Raw genomic sequence first — 17,681 nt, 5'->3', positions numbered from 1 at the left:
TCACAGAACTGCTGGATGATTAAATCTTCAAACAAACAGACTACAGTCTGGTTTGGATTTCTCTAAAAGCTAACATTTTTTGGTTCTGAAATACAAAGTAAGAGGCAATCCATTGTTTAGCTGGTGAGTACTATAGATATAAATAATCAGTCTCATCAGAATATCAAAAAATGTGAAGACTCTGAAAGTGGCAGGATGGTGAAGAAAGGCAAGATTCTGTGAGTACCCGCTAAAGAATAAATTAAAATTTTAGAAAATTCCTTCAAACTTTTTTTTATGGACAGATATATAATAGACATGTAAAATTCTTTTTCTCTACAGCATCAGCAAATCATGGACCAGTGTTTTTGCGAACAATATATTCAGAAAGGAATCTGTTATGCTTAAACTTAGAAGGACGCATTGTAAATTCTCAGCCACAGTTTTCTGTGATTTGTATAGAAATAATTTAGGCATTAATTCTTTAGTCCATATTATGCTCTCATTTCTGTCACTTTTACATCTGCACAAGCCTGCTAATTTCAGTTCACGAGTTATACTGATACAGCTGAGAATATAATCTGTCCCAGTGAGTGCAAAGTAAACAAAGAGAAATAGGTAATTAAAGATATCAAGGACATATAGGAGAAAGAAACTCCTGTGAAAATCCATCAAATGCGTCAGGACAGACAGTGAAAAATCACAGTATCTAGATGACAGCCAGAAGTGAAAGAGAAAGGAGAATATGAGTTGTTTTTCTAAAACATGTTGAAGAAATGCTGGTGTCAAAGACAGTAGGTGAGAATACAAGTGAGATGCCAATTGCAGAAAGCTAAAAGGCCGGGCTAAGGTCATAATAAGAGGAAATTAAAAAATTGGGTGCATATCCTGAAGATCAGGTTATAAATATTTGCATGAAAATGGGGAAGAGACAGAAGAGAGTAACTGAAAATTGTGTTTTAGTAAAAAGTTTCACGTGGGATGCTGAAAACCAGTATGAAGTTGAAAAAATTTAACAGATTAGTGAGAGCAAATGTTTTTTTAGCTTGACTGAATGCAAAACCAAGAATAAAATTTGAGCCAAGGTAAAGAAACATAGGTAATGAGAAATCTTTTAGGGACCTGCATACTAAAGTCGAAGCAATAGGTACAGAACAAAAACAACTGCTAACAATCTTCAGTAAACACTCATTCTGCTGCTGGAGTCATCAGCAATTGCAGAGAGATCTTTACAGTGTTTGTAAAATGTAGAACCACTGAACCTTGCAGAAAGAAATAAAAGATATACAGGTAATTGTGCAGTTCTCTTTAATGTTAGTACAAGCCTTCAAGAGAAAAGCTGTAAATTTGAAGAGGCACTCAGAAGATGCTGAAGGTCTTAAAATCCTGAATTATGAAGATTTGTGATTAATGACTTTTTGCCTCCCTACCTCCTTTTGAGATTTTGATGATTTTTTTTGCGGTAGGAATTTTAGGTTAACCGTGCAGAACTAGATACAATAAGCCGTAAACCAGTAAGTGGAGGCAGTTTTGAATGAAGGGAAAAGGCTGCGGTTGAAAACATAATCGCACAGGTATGGTGACCAGGAAAGCACATTGCAGGGTCACACCTCATAGTGACAAAGAATCACACAGGATATTGAGTATGGTTATTCGACAAGTTTAAGTCTATTAACTTAGTGTGGGTTTTTCAAAAATGAAAGGCTCCATTTTTGTAGCCTATTTGTGGATACAGGGAAGAGGGGAATGTACCGAGTGTCACACAGCCTAATAAAGCAGTACTGGATCGTGCAGGGATGTTGGTGTGAGGTGTATGTTTATCCATCCTTCTGAGCAGATGTGAGGCTCATTGTGGCCATTCTCTTCAAGCTCTTCCCGGCTCTTGTCATGATTAATGACACTTGATTTTTGAAAGGATAGTTACAGATATATAATGATGCCTTCCAGCAAATTTCAGGATCTACCAGTCTTTCTCAGAGGTGAACTATAGATGTAATCTCAGAGGAGGGTCTGCTCTAAGGAGAAGAATGATTAAAAAATCCAGAACATGGTCTGTTGGCAGCTGATTCTTGAGGTCCCTGCTTGCCCTCTTGCTGCTGTGTTATACTTCACTTTCTGGATTCATCTCACACTGCATCAGACTTTCCCATTGCTTTCTGTTCAGTTAGTAATATTGCTCAGCCCACAACAGCCCAGCCCACATGATCTAGATCTCTTAATCATCCAGCATTTAATCAGGATCTAATTTGGTCCTCAAAGGTCTTAAAAGTACTGTAGAGTGAGCATAGGGCATTTCTTCATTAGTATTTTAGTTTGCATCAAACTATGCCTTGAAAGCAAGTGTCCCCGTCGTCTGCAGTTACTGCGCTGGTGTTCGCATTGCAGAGCATGTGAAATGGATTCTTTCTTGATGACGGGAGAAAACAGACGTGCTTTGAGATATGTGTCCCTAATAACCAAGAGATCTGTTCAGGGGATCAGACTTGAGCTAGTCTGAAGCAAAGTGTGGACTTCATCTGGAGAGCAGATGTTGGATCCTCAGCATAAATGATTCTATTCTGCAGATCCACTCCTCGGGCATCGTGCTGCTTGTTGATGTAGATGTCAGAATCTGTGCTGTATGAGGCTTATTGTATATGTTCTTTCGTTCCATAACATACATCTGCAAACCTGCTTGTGCAGATTGCCACTGCTGAAGATCCAGTCCCTCCCCTGTCACATAACACAGTGTTTTTCAGCCACCAGATGTTCTCAACGCACTATTAAGAAGCTATACATTAAACCCTCATCTGCATTTTATTCACCGACATGAAAGCAAGTGCATGCAGCCTCCAGAGCGATGCTAAGGAATCAGTTTCCTTTTAACCCTCTGCTGTAAAGCTGTGGCAGCCTTAGCATCTCAGTGAGGTTAACCATAACTTTCTGAGGACTAGACAAACTGGGAGATTTAGGAGAGTCTCATATAGGGCAGATTTTTCCAGTCCCCAATCTAGTATTAAAATCTGCTGAGGTATTTTTCATTTGGCTGGATTTTTGGCTCTTGATTTCAGGTTGCAGTTTCCCTCGCAAACACTTCTCAAAATACTTCTGTGAAAATGAGTCCACCTCTGTTGAAATATTCTACCAGCTCATATTATCTTTGACTGAGCTGACAAATGGCTTGACAGCATTCTTGGAATCTGCCAAAATACAATTTCAGAAACGACAATGCCAAGCAAGGTAATAATTTAAATGAATGTTATTGCAGCTGAGCATTCAACTTTCCTGACTTTCTGTAATCCAGTTACAACTAGGCAAGTCCCCAGTTGTTTGGTTTTTTAGTAATCGTAAAAGTTTCTGTTTTGTGTTTTCCTGTTAACACATGGTTATAACTCACATTTCGTGGGTAGCTTATAACAAATTAAACACATCTTCAAATTGTTCCTTAAATAATGAGGTGAACAATGGGAATTACCTTAATGCGCAACTACTAAGAATGTACAACTACTAAGAAGTGGCTCCAGTGCAGGAAATCCTATGTTTTAATTAGCTGCTCAAACTCCATTGTATCTCCTAAAAAATAAGTAAGAGATGCTCAGAAATCTCAGACATATATGAATTAGCAATTTCATAGTGTTTGTGGAGATGACGTTTGTCTTGTGGATTTTGTAATGTTTACGTATGACAACTTTTTTAGAGGACCTACAAATAGACGTTATGGTTTTAGTGTAAAAACTATCTCATCTGCCTTACTAAAACCTTAAGAACACTTAAGGCATATGTTCATTAATTAGGTCACTAAAGACAGAAAGGAAAAAATGGGGTATTTTTCTACAACTAGGTAGATTACTTGTAAAGCATCTGCCTCAAGCCTTTCATAGTACAGTCCATGGAACTGGAAAAGGGTTAGTTTAAAATGTGTATGGTGTTGAACAGAAAAATGTTTTAAGAATAAGAGATTAATGTTGAGGTTTACTCACTGTAATCTTAACAAACGTGTGAAATTCATAATACATGTGCGTATGTGTGACTGTGTTGGAGGGAGGGTTCAATTAGAGCATGTTTCTGGAGACCTTCAGCACATTTACTTTATTTTATATTCTGTAGATTCAGCTGCTCTCTAAGATATATATTTCTTCTGATTTTACATCTCTAAGGTTTGGAGATTAGTTACTCTGCATGTTTGAACTATTTTCTCACTTGTTAGAATTAAATAATAGTTGTACTAGACCTCAGGTGTAAAATTACAGCTGATCAAAATTCAAATGGTCTCTTATGCCTTAAGAAGTCTTTGTGACCTTCAGTACTCTTCAGATATCTCTCGATGCTGGTTTTTTCAGGTTCTGTTCTTTGTTAAAATGCCAGTTTGGTTTGCTTTTGACCCATTTAATGATTTCATCCCTTTAACAGTGAGCAACTGTAATGTCTAGAGATAAGGAACATGCTCTGTTTACAGCAGAACAGTTCAAAAATGCCTTTTTGAGATCTGGAAGCTATATATTCTCATGAGCCATGGCCTCTTGGTTAGAAGGTTCCTAAGATTGTAAAAAAAAAGTTTTGCTACATCTTACTTTCTCAACTCATTGTTCATTCCATGCCACGCCACGCTACATACTGACCTTGTATCACTGACGCACAGAGGAGCATGTTCTGGCAAGTTCAAGAGTGCATTATATCTCCCTACAGGAGACTCTTTCAGATGTCTGTCCTTGATCCAAGAAGGATGCTACTGTGAAAAATGAAAGGTCACTTAGTTTTCTCAGTTTGGTCAGAAGAACTTAGCTTGAATGTTGCTTTATCATCATAATTACAGCTATGGAAACTTAATATGATATATATAAGTAATATTTTCAGTTTATCCGAGCAGCCCTGAACACGCATCAGTAATTGACAGTGTTCACACAGAATATTGTTTCTGAGAGTGTACTAAGTAAAATTCCCTATGTACACAATTTAGAATTTTAAATGATTAATCAAGAGCCAACGAAAGCACAAATAAAACGCCCAAAGATTCTGAACTCATGTGACACCAGTGTATCATGCTTAAATCTGTCTGCTCACTTGTTTGTCATGATTCTGAAGCAAAATGGAAGTATGGTCTGAGTATAGCTGGCATAATGATGCTTGTTAGTACATTGATTTGTAGCTGATACAATGATGTAGTATCTGCCACAGTAGTTTTGGGGTGAACTCCATGGTCTTCTCTGAAAGTGATGAGTCATGACCCATCATGAAATGAGATTATTAAAATCCTGAGAATTTATGTTTATATCTGAATTCTTAGTACTTTGAGGGAGACATCCTTCTGCGGATAGATATATGGATATTTAGAGATTTAGCTATCCAACTAATCCACATCGAATATTTAAGCAGAGTGAGAGGGGTTGGAACAATATTGATTATTCTGCCTTTTTCTGGGCCTGGTGTATAGGCTGTGAGGGGTCATTTATCTCCTTCCTTGGGGGAGTGGTGGCTGCAGTGGTCAAGTGGAGTAAAATCTTTATCCAGTAATAATGATATTGGCTTTGGTTTGGACTCTTGCTAGCAAATACAGGGCTACAAATTAAGCTATTAGATCATCTTTTTCATTGCAAATACAAGTGGAACTCAGTTTGACTTACGTGGATTAAAATGTTGAGCGTGGGTCTGAAGTTGCCTTTGGATGGTGTTCTGTGAACTTCTTGGGAACAAATTATGCACAAATTGGGCACTCGGGTGCTGTCTTCTGCTAAAACCAAAATAGGATCAGTGCGTATGGAAACCTTTGTACTGTGGATGCTAACAGCCTTGGCATTTAAATCCCGCTGGAGCCATTACTGCACTTTAGCTATCCTTTGCCTGGACCAGAATGTTTTGTTTCTTTGGCCTTTTTATCTTACCTTTTTTTTTTTTTAATTGATTATTTGCACTAAGCCTTTTGAAATACCATTCCAACAAAAACTGTTTCTCTCCAAAATACTATTGCTTGAGCCAGATGGCAAGTACCAATCGTTTATTACAGGTAACTTTTTGTTATTGTTACTTTGCAGCTAACACAAGAAATTAGATTCTTAATATTCAGAATAATCTGTCTCATTTTGTCAGTTTAATAGAATACTGAGACACCACCAGCAAAATGTTCCGTTCATGCACCTGCTATGATTTTTAAGGAAATCAGTAGAAGTCTGTCAGTAACAAAACAGAGTCACGAAGGACTTGATTTGAATCAACCAGCCCCAACTATTATGGAAAATCCCATCACATGATAACTCTTATAAACCAATCAAGGTATTTAATAACCTACTGTATGTTCAAATTGGTGATGATGAACAAAGTGAGGAGCACTTTCCTGAGGGAGGACAGGATCTCTATTTGCAGCAGCTGCTGCAAGTATTTAGCTGTTTTGTTGCCATTAAGCTTGCCGTCAGTTTTGCGTAATGATTTTTGATGTTGCGTTCTTTTTTTTTTAGAATGGATAAAACGCCAGAGACAATTAACAAAATGATATTATAAACTGGAATGGAAACCCCACATTTGTAATGGCTCACAGGGTTTCTGATCTGAAAACGTGTACAAACGTCTCGCACGCTCAGCAACCGGTTATTTCATCAACCAGCTGACCATGGCTGCTTTTTCCTGATGCAGTTCTAAGAGATTTCAAATACTGGCTAAAACTTGCTAAAGGGCTGCAAATTGTCCTTTTCAACAGCAGCATGGCTAGTTTGATTTCACCATTTGCTAAGGTTTTTTTCCACAATGCTTGGAGCTACATTTTCCTTGAAGCTACAGATGAAATACAAACAAATGCACGTGTGCTCCCAGGGCCAGTTCATTGCTCATAATTCGATATAACTCATACAGTCTCTTTGTACTCATTAGTTATGCATTTAAAGAGATAATTTTAAAGACTTAGGACATAATAACTAGTTTAACTGTCTCTACAGATCTCAGAAAATTGTGTCACTAAATATCAAAGTTAGATACGTTGATTTTATTCAACTGCTATTTGTTCCCTTGTACGTTTTAACCACTGGGATTTGTATATCTAAGTGGAATAGCAGTATTATTTTATTCATAACTTTTATTTTATAACGTTGATATTAGGAGAATTATTGCTTTATCTCATAATGATAATGGTAATCATACCATTAATCAAACATTAATGGTAATCATTAATCCCATAATGGTAAACTTAAAAAAAATAAATCACATGACTCAAAAAAGATTTCCGAAGGCTTCTTGTAAAATTAACCAAGAAATAACTCTATGGATTTAATCATGATGCAAATGTCATTCACTGTAATCAATGCCTAAAACCAACCGCTCTGTAAGGACCAGTGTGAGCCTTTGAATGAAAACCGAGATGCGGAAGAAGTTTAGTCGCTCTCCTTTCCAGGTACGTTTTAGATACGACACCTCCTGAGCACATGACTGATTAACACCACCATTGCAGGGGGCCATCCTCCACCGACAGTCGCGATAACAGCCCCAGCTAAAGGCACGGTGGTTTCGGCAAGTGGAAAACAAGCAAACGATCGCGCGAGAAACCACCGGGCCGGACTCCCGGCTCGTGAATCTCCGCCTCGCACCGCGGGCACGCACGTCACTTTCGTGCGTGAGTTGGCACCGTGGCTGGATCGCTGGACTCGGCGCGTCAGCCCGGCCGCGCAGCCGCTAATCACGCGCAGAGTTACCTCAAACCCGCGGCAAACCCGCGGGGGGGGCGGCGGCGCAGGGGGGGGGTCCACCCCCCCGGGCCCGCAGCTCCGCCTGCGCGCGGGCCGGGACAGGAGCGGCGGCGGCCAAAGCCCCGCGCGTGCCAGAGCCGCCCCCGGGGGCGCGAGCGACCCGCAGCGCGGCCGACAGGGCGGGGCGCGGCAGCAGCGCGCGGCGCCGCAGGGAAGGCGCGAGGGCAGGGCGCTGTCCCCCCCGGCACCAGGGTCTCGCTCGAGGAGCGGCCGTCGCCCGCCCGGCAGAGGCCCCGCCGTGGTCTCCCCCCGGCAGAAAGCCGTGGCCGGGAGGAATGTGGCGGCCCAGCCCGAGCTCCCGCTCAAGCAGGCGGCTGTCCGGGTGTCCGGCTGCAGGGAGCGCCTGAGCCTGTCACTGGTACCAGAGGCGGCGGAGACAACACCTGCGTGTGGTGTGGCCAGGTGAGCGACCTGCTCAGCCTGGGGGCAGAGCTGGCAGAGGCCGTGGGGAGGCTGAGGAGCATCAGGGAGTGCGAGAGGGAGATGGATCGGTGGAGCCGCACCCGGCCGTCCCTGAGGCAGAGGCAGCAGGTGGAGGCCCCACCAGCATCAGGGGATCCCCTGCCCTCTTGCTGCTGGGCTGAAGAAGAGGGCCTGAGAGACGAAGGGCAATGGAAATAGGTCCCTGCTCGGGGTGGCAGGCGAATCCCCTCCCAGCTGCCCTCACACAACAGACATGGAGCTCTGGAACTTGAGGGCCAGGAACATGACGACCTTGATGAAAGCCCTTCCAGGGGGTTGCCAAGGATGAGTCAGCCAGCCCCACGCATCAAGATGTCCTCTGTTAAGAGGAAAAGGAGGGTACTTGTCGTAGGCGACTCCCTTCTGAGGGGAACAGAGGGCCCAATGTGCCAACCGGGCCCAACCCACAGGGAAGGGTGCTGCCTCCCTGGGGCCCAGGTGAGAGATGTCACCCGGAAACTCCCTGGTCTGGCTCGGCCCACTGATTACTTCCCGCAGTTGGTTGTGCAGGTTGGCAATGACAAGGTTGTGCAAAGAAGTCTAAAAGCAATTAAAAGGGACTTCAGAGCACTGGGGCGACTGGTTGAGTCAGGAACACAGGTAGTGTTTTCATCAATCCCTTCAGTGGCAGGAAGGAACACTGAAAGGAACAGGAAAACAGATGTGGTTAACACGTGGCTCAGAGGCTGGTGCTGTTGGCAGAATTTTGGGTTTTTTCACCACGGGGTGGTTTACACTGCACCGGGCCTGCTGGCATCAGGTGGAGTTCAACTACCTCAGAGGGGGAAAATGATTCTTGCTTATGAGTTGGCAAGCCTCATTGAGAGGGCTTTAAACTAGATTCGAAGAGGGAAGGGGATAAAACCAGGCTCACTAGAGATGAGCCTAGGGATGGCATGCCAATGTTGGGGGTGAAATCGATAGCCCAGCTCAAGTGCATCTACACCAATGCATGTAGCATGGGCAGCAAACAGGAGGAGCTGGAAGTCATTGTGCAGTGGGATAGCTATGACTTAGTCGCCATCACAGAAGCGTGGTGGGATGGCTCTCATGACTGGAGTGCTGCAATAGATGGCTATAAGCTCTTCAGAAGGGATAGGCATGGAAAGGAGAGGCGGTGGGATAACTCTGTATGTTAGGGAGTGTTTTGATTATATAGAAATCAACGATTGTGATGACCAAGTTGAGTGCTTATGGGTAAGGATGAGGGGAAAAGCAAAAAAGGCAGATATCCTGCCGGGAGTCCGTTATAGACCACCCAACCACGATGAAGAGGCAGATGAAGCATTCCACAAGCAACTGGCAGAAGTCTCACAATCGCTAGCCCTTGTTCTTGTAGGGGACTTGAACTTAACGGACATCTGCTGGAAGTATAATACAGCAGAGAGGAAAGAGGTTCCTGGAGTGTGTGGAAGATAACTTCCTGACACAGCTGGTAAGTGAGCCTACCAGGGGAGGTGCCCCGCGTGACAGAGGAGGACTGGTGGGAGATGTGGTGGTCAGAGGTCGTCTGGGGCTTAGCGACCGTGAAATGATAGAATTCTCAATTCTTGGTGAAGTAAGGAGGGGGGTCAGCAAGACCACTACCATGGACTTTGGCCTGTTCAGGTCATTGGTCGAGAGATGCCCTTGGGAGACAATCCTGAAGGGCAAAAGGGTCCAAGAAGGCTGGACATTCTTCAAGGAGGAAATCTTAAGGGCGCAGGAGCAGGCGGTCCCCATGTGCCGTAAGACAAGCTAGCAGGGAAGATGACTGGCCTGGCTGAACAGGGAGCTTTTTCTGGAACTCGGGAAGAAAAGGAGAGTTTATCACCTTTGGAAGAAGGGGAAGGCAACTCAAGAAGAGTAAAAGGATCTCATTAGGTCATGCAGAGGCAAAATTAGAAATGCAAAAGCCCAGCTAGAACTCAATCTGGCCACGGTCATAAGGGACAACAAAAGTTTTTACAAATATATTAACAACAGAAAGAGAGACAAGGAGAATCTCCATCCCTCACCAGATGTGGGGGGGAACATTGTCACCAAGGATGAGGAAACGTTTAAGGTAGTTAATGCCTTCTTTGCCTCAGTCTTTAATAGCCAGACTAAGTATCCTCAGGATATTCAGCTCCCTGAGCTGGAAGACAGGGATGGAGAGCAGAATAAACTCCCCATAATCCAGGAGGAAGCAGTTAAGGACCTGTTAAGCCACCTAGACACCTACAAGTCTATAGGGCCTGATGGGATCCATGCAAGAGTACAGAAGGAGCTGGCAGAAGAGCTTGCCAAGCCACTCTCCATCATTTATCAGCAGTCCTGCTTAACAGGGGAGGTCCCAGACGACTGGAGGCTTGCCAATGTGATGTCCATCTACAAGAAGGGCCAGAAGGAAGATCCTGGGAACTACAGGCCTGTCAGCCTGACCTCAGTACCGGGGAAGATTATGGAGAGGTTCATCTCAAGGGCGCTCACAGGGCATACTCAGGGCTTGTGAGAGCTTTACAGCTTGCAGCAGAACCTGATGTGGCTGGTGGGACATAGTAAAGTGTGAAAAACTTGATGAAAGTAAAGTTACAAAGAATTATTTTTGGACTTTTTAGCACATGCTAATGAGAGGAAAAGTTCAGATAGAAGTGATAATGTATTTGTAGTTAGTCTGCTGAAAGGGCCAGCAATAATCAAACCAAGGCTTTTTTTTCAGTTTTAGGTATTTCAGCACAAGCTAGCATAGACAGTTGTGTGATTGTTCCAGCCACCCAAATATATTAGCTGTGCGTGCTGGCACAGGGCTGTGCTAAAGCAGCTAGACAGCTTCTGGCTCACAGCTTCCTCTCGTTCGTCCTGCTTGAAGCACAAGCAGAGTATATGAGCATCTGTTTGCCCTCGATATTGTAGACATACCCTCTGGCTTCATTCTTATGGATAAACAGAGTGGTTTGGGATTTTTTAAGAAATGTTTTTAATTCTTACTCTATGTGTCTTTTTACCAAAAAACACAACAGAACAAAACAAAACAAAAAAACCCAAAAAAGCAGTAGAGCAGCTGGAAGATTTCTGTATAAAAGGCCATATGATTGAGTTCTAAAGAATGAGGATTCTTATTCTGGCAGACATGGGCTCAGTGGTAACTTATTTTTCAGTATTTTTTTTCAAATTTTTTAATTTAGTTTCTGAAATTTTTGCCACCCCAGTGAATCATTGTGACTATGGGTAAAGAAAGCCTATGATGAAAGTTTTGCCTACCACTTTCTTAGTATTGCCTATGGAAACTTCTGGAAAAGTCTTCCAGTTAAACAGAAGTAGCAAATCTTGCTTCCTGATATAGCACAAAAAAACCCAACCAACTAAAAAAAAAACCCTTTTAATTTATGAAAATAAGAAAAAAGTACCATTCTGGCCCACATTAAGCAGAAGTAGTTTTTTTGGTGGTAGCTGAATAAAAAGAACATGTGCTGAGAATTTGAGTCTTATGGGACATCTGAGATTGTAACACATGGTCAAGGATCCTTTCTGTGCCATACATATCTGAGGAGGTATTTGGATATGTATTTCTGTATTTTATACTGTTGTTAATGGAACTGGAACACATCTCCTGTGAGGACAGGCTGAGAAAGTTGGGGTTGTTCAGCCTGGAGAAGAGAAGGCTCTGGGGACACCTTATTGCAGCCTGCCAGGACTTAAAGGGGGCCTATAAAAAACAATGGGGACAGACTTTTTAGCAGGGCCTGTAGCGATAGGACAAGGAGTAATGGTTTTAAACTAAAAGAGGGCAGATTTTGACTGTATTTGACTACATATATTTTGACTTCCTTATAAGGAAGAAATTTTTCACAATGAGGGTGGTGAAACCCTGGCCCAAGTTGCCCAGAGAGGTGGTCGATGCCCCATCCCCTGGGAAGATCCCAGCTCAGGCTGGATGGGGCTCTGAGCACCCTGCTCAAGTTGACGATGTCCCTGCTCACTGCAGGAGGGTTGGACTAGATGACCTTTAAAGCTCCCTTCCAACCCAAACTATTCTATGATTTTGTGATATGATTAATAAACAGGTATTAATATATTTAGCATCATATACAAGTTCAATGTGAATCCTTTATATCATTTAATTCTAGGCTAAAGCATTTCATTATATTTTAATTGATGACTCAGCTACAGTATTGTAGACAGGTCCTGATATCCTCAGGCCTTTCATTACCTGTGGTGCTACTTCAGTTTGGAGGGGGTTCTTTCAGATTCAGTACTTAATATTGGTAGCTCCTTCAGTAAACCCCTACATTCTTGGCCTTTCGGGGAAATTTATTACTAAATTTTTCAAATGTTTCCCCTTCCAAATTTAAAATGAAATATCCACAGCACAAGCACTACTAATTCACTAGGCAAAAGCCTCCTGTTTGGGTGTGTAGTCTTTGATTCCCGGGAGAGAGAGAATGCAAGCTCAGAGGTGGTTAGAGGTGTCTTAATGTGCTTACGAGTCTGGAGTCAGCTCTTGACACTAATGCAGGCTCTGGGCACTAGCTACTGTTGGAAAATCTTTATTCACTGAAGTACATGGTGGGTAAAATATTTTCTCTTCCTCTTAAATAAATAAATAAAGTGTAATTTGCTGACACAAACTATATGCTTAAAACAGGCAATAGGCTTTGGGGAGATATTTATGATACTGGCTAGACTGACTGTAGCAAGCAGCAGCTGGTGCTTTCACACTGCTTGATGTTGGGATGATCTTCTGTACTGCAAGGTAGAGGAGTAGAAAATGCAGCTGCATCTTTCTGGAGCTAATTTTAAAAAAGCAATGAGCTGGTAATTACCACTTTCCCAGCTGGTCTTTATGAGGGTAAAAGGTTTAATCCTAGATTGAGGATGGAAGAGGAAAGTACTAAGCAGGCTGCAAACCAGTGTTAATAAACATTCCTCCTGGAAGTACTTAGAAATTTAAGCTCTCGTTGGCTGGGAGGATGAAGATTACCTCTGACAGGTTACCTGATAGTCCTTGGGGTTATGCCCTTTCTCCCTGGGTTTCCTCCGGAAGGCTCTGTGACGTGATTTGTGATGGCTGTGTACCCTCTGTGCTCATCCAGGTCAGTGGGATCTTCCCAGGCCTTGGGAAGGAGGGATGAAACTGAACTGCTGAACCGAGCTCATTCTGAAGGGTGTGAAATAAGGGGGGGTTTCTGTGGAGCTTTTTCAGTCAGCATCTCATTTCTGCTTGATTCATACAAGTAACTTACAAGCTCAATTAATGCAACAAAATATAAATATTTATGCACCCATGTTTGGTGCATAACACAGCTAATGTTTGGCTCTATTTATAAACAAGAGCATCTTGCAAGAGCTTCTTTTTGACAAGTAAATAAGGTAAGTATAGAGAGTGCATGCGTGTTAAATTAACCATACTTTGTTAACTCTTCCAGAATATCCAGGCTTAGGTAATAACTAAACCAAAAATTTATAATAGAGTAGGTTTGGTGGGAATAACTTAAATACTTAAACTTCAGGAGAGGAAGCAGCTGTTGTTTACTTTCTTAGTTGGTAGGGGAAAAGAGGATAAATCTGTTTGTTTTTACTATTAATTTCAGGATTTTAACTGTGTTGTTATTGTAGTGACATGGAGGGTAATAAGAGAGAAGGGCAGTCACATATTAACGAACTGGTCTTAGGGTCAATTTCTATTTGCTAACTTTTCTGATATGACTGGTGGGAAATTGTGTCAGACCCAGGTGTAGTTCAAGGTTCAATTTTTGCAAATCAGAATGCAATCTATGAATTCAGATGAAACTATGGGTTGTGATGAATGAGATTTTTGATAGTTCTGCCTGTAAGAAAGTAAGAAAGCTTTTGTGAACTTTTAAATTAGCACTGTTTTATTATGCCATTTGCATACTTAGTTTAACATATGATTATTCCCTTGATTGACTTTGTTGATGGCGTATCAATCTAAGTTGGCTGGATTTGACACCTAGGTATTGAATGATAAAAGAATATTTTGCCTTTGTTAAGAAACAATAATTTATTATGCGTGATACGGCAAAATGGATTTAAATCACTTCAAAAAGTGTTTCATCTCATCTCTCGATTGTTCAAATCAAAATAATAAAAATGCAATAAAGAACTGAGGCCCAAGTCTAGCAATTTTTATTTGCTTTTCTAAAATATTTTCATTTGTTATGATTATAACTAATATCTCAATTAAATTTCCTGAGGGTAAAAACGTGAAGTAGGATTCCTGTGATGCTAAGTGATGAACAGACACAGAACTGAAAAGACAGCTCCTGTCCCAAGTCTTGCAATTGAATTAGGTCAGGGGGTGTCAAAAGTGAGCTGTTCTCTGTCTGAGGGACTGTCTCAGGTTATCTGTCTTGCTATTGCAGGTGCATGTCTATCCTAGGCAGGCAATAGACTTTATAAGGCGGCAGAAAGGAGTCTTGCCAAAGGTCTCATCCTGCACCCGGTGAGAACAGAACAGTACTCAAGATTTCCTCAAGAACTGGATTGGGGCCAGTTTGATAGGATTCAGATTTCTTTTCCTGGAAGTGGAAGCTGAATAAGTTACCTGTGATGTGAGACCCTGAGTCCGTCAGGGACCTGGAGTCACAGGACTTGTGGTACAGGTCTGTACCATTCCCTTCAGTGTGTTTGTGCTCTGTGAGAGGGACAGGCAACTTCTGGAGCCTGGGGTTCATGTTTATTCCTGTCTGCGTGCAGAGGCCAGGCCAACACCTCACATTTATATAACACTGGGTTGAGCAAAGGGAATCAGATAGAGTCTTGGTTTATAGTATCAATTCTCTTTTCATGCATTATTTTAGGTGTGCAGAGTCCCATCAGTTAATTAAAAGATGGAGTTAGTCACATGCAGCCACTGAACAATAGGCAAAACCTTCTAAGTGTGAATTCCATGCAAGGAGAAAGATATCTTTAAATATTTATCAAAAATATTTCTCAGTTGCTGTCACTTGTTGTATTGAAGTGGTTCTATGCCTGGTTTTGCCTTCCCTTCAGCGTCCATGAAATAAATAGTCTTTAATGTCAGCTAGCAAAAAAAAAAAAATTCTCTCATATCAAGATGAGTATGTGGGAAAACACTTTCTGGTGTTTTTGTCAGCCAAAAGGAAATGAAAATGGGTTTTTTGGTGCTCTATGAAAGAGAAACGAGCTGGTAGAATGGTATTTGGCTAATAGTGCAGCAGACAAAAACTGGGCCAGGACAGCAAAGGTGGAAAGGTCAGAAGAGAGAAAATTATTTCGTTTGGTGGTGAAGGTCATCTGAAATAAGTGATTTCATATTTAAAAGGCCGCCGAGGAGAAAACTGATGAATGTTAACATTTTTATATTGTTTTATTTCATTCTTTTTTCTTTTCTCATTTGTAACGCTTACGTATTCAGGAAGTTGAGGTAGGTTTTTCACTTTCACCTTGCAAATATCCAAAGAGTGAATAAAAGTACTTATAACATATCATAGTTCATATTACACTTTAAACTCTTATGATCTTATGGTTAATATTGTTATGATAGAAATGTATTGATACATGTTAATTATTAATGTTTTAATATCGATATATTAACATGTTTATATTGAAACAACATAATAGTTTCATATGTTTACAGCAGGCATAAGGTATTTTAAGCCTATTAGTGTCTGTCCTAGTAGAAAGCTCAGAAACGCATAGATTTCTGTGCAGTCGGTTTTGTCAGGAAGGTGTTTTATTGAATGGGAATGTTAAATCTCTTTAATCAAGCTGATTGTATTTTTATATACATATATTGAATGATATACACATGGAAATCAGTGTCTTTTTTAGGCGCTGTATACTGCTATATCAGCACACCATTTTTCTGTTGGAGGAAGCTACCGTGAAATGATGGTATCCATTCAGAGATGTTAAGAGTTCCTTCTCCTAACAAAAGTCATTTCAGATTAATGTATAAATTTCAGCACCTTGCAGAGTACTAGCACAAAGCCCTGTCCATATTTCAAGTCAGAGCTTTAGGTGGTATTTAAATTAGACATAGATTTTCTGCTCAGCCATATCTACAGGGTGAATTTCACCTTCACAGTGCCATAACCGTTCAGGTACAGTTGTTGCTGGTATCAATGCTGAAGTGAAACTCTAGTGCTGTATTTTCTGTTGTCCAACTGGCGTAAGTTATTTCGAACTGCTATTGATCATATTGCTCTGATGTATGTATAGTCATTTTTTACTCCTATAAATAATAATGAGATTTATATATTGAAAATCTCAAAGGTTTTCTCTATTCTATTTTTTAGGGGGTTTTCCATATTTTTTCTTGTGTGTTTTCCTATGTTATCATACTGTAGTTTCAGGCATATTCCAAAATAAATATAGTTTCAATTTTCAAAAAGGAATACTAAACAGGTCTGCATAAAGGAGAAAAGGAGAAAGAATAGGTTTGCAGAAGAGATGGGTGTTTTGTAGGTTTATTTGTGAGGAAGGTACATTTTCTGTAAAATATTCCTTTGACACTGAAACTGAGATAAACCCCCTTTCCAATTCTTATTTCAAAACTGGTTCCATATGCCGACAGCATAAGAAATCTTTCTTGGGATTTGAATTATTTAACAGTTTCTGATGCTGAAAACCCAGCAGCAAAGCAACACCTAGGAAAAAATGTAAGCAGGCAAAAAAAGAATATTTTGCTGCTGGAAAAAAAAATATTCTGCTCCAAAAGCTTAAAACCCAGCACATCCTGAAAAGTGATTAATGCTTGGTGAGTTTAGCAGCACATCATAATCAATTACAAAGCATTGTATAACCATGAGAGTTGTTTTGTATTAACACAGCTGTGGAATTCAAAAGCAAGTCTGTGATTCGATTTCTGGTGCCAAACCCCTTACTGAAGAAAAAGTATAGATATTATTGATTTATCTGAAATAAACTATGAATAATAATCTCCGTTGTTTTTGTGGAACATAGTCACTGCCCATAAAGTCAGTATAGACACCAAGTGTGAACGTACTTGGAGAAAGAAGATACATTTCCTCCTGGTGGTAATGCAGAATTACATCCAGCCCCCTTCATTACAGGGAGCATTTGACCATCCTTGCCCACGCCCAGAGCAGGCAGAGCAGAGCAGGATAGCGGTCCACAGTTCTCCATGGTGTAAGTGCGAGTATTGTCTGCTTTTTGTGCTGGCCATAGCGTTAAGAAAGGAATGTGCTGCAGTGAGGTGCATCTCCTGGTGTTCGGTGGGGCCTGGAGAGTCCCCACTCCTCCTGTAACAACCCCATGGTCTGTTCTGAACCCAGAAAGTAAGATATGCTGGCTTCCAAGTCTCCAAAATATTCCAGATTAGGGTGACTGGACAGCATGAGAGCATGTGAAATTCAGTGTACTGGAGACTGATGGTAGACAAAGCCCTATGGAAGAAATAATTTAGGTGTCTTATTCACACTGATGGGTTTTCAGTTACCCTCCTGGCAGGAAAAAGAAATCTAGGTGTCATTCTGGACAGCTTGATAATGATATCTGTTCGGTGGCAGCCCTCAAGAAATGAATATAGAATACTGGATATATTGAAAAGGAAATTAAGATTAATAT

The 17,681-nt window shown here is 41.2% G+C and overlaps 1 protein-coding gene across 1 annotated transcript in view; it reads left to right on the top strand.

Moving 5' to 3' along the window:
- The window catches only part of SPOCK1 (SPARC (osteonectin), cwcv and kazal like domains proteoglycan 1), a 317,127-nt gene that overhangs the window by 89,114 nt on the left and 210,332 nt on the right, over nt 1-17,681 (top strand). The gene's annotated exons all lie outside the window — the stretch shown is intronic.

The sequence above is a fragment of the Phaethon aethereus genome, assembly GCF_964289735.1.
Source record: "Phaethon aethereus genome assembly, chromosome: 14".
Lineage (NCBI taxonomy): Eukaryota > Metazoa > Chordata > Aves > Phaethontiformes > Phaethontidae > Phaethon > Phaethon aethereus.
The sequence above is the reverse complement of the archived record's forward strand: the minus strand, read 5'-3'. Positions and strand labels throughout refer to the sequence as shown.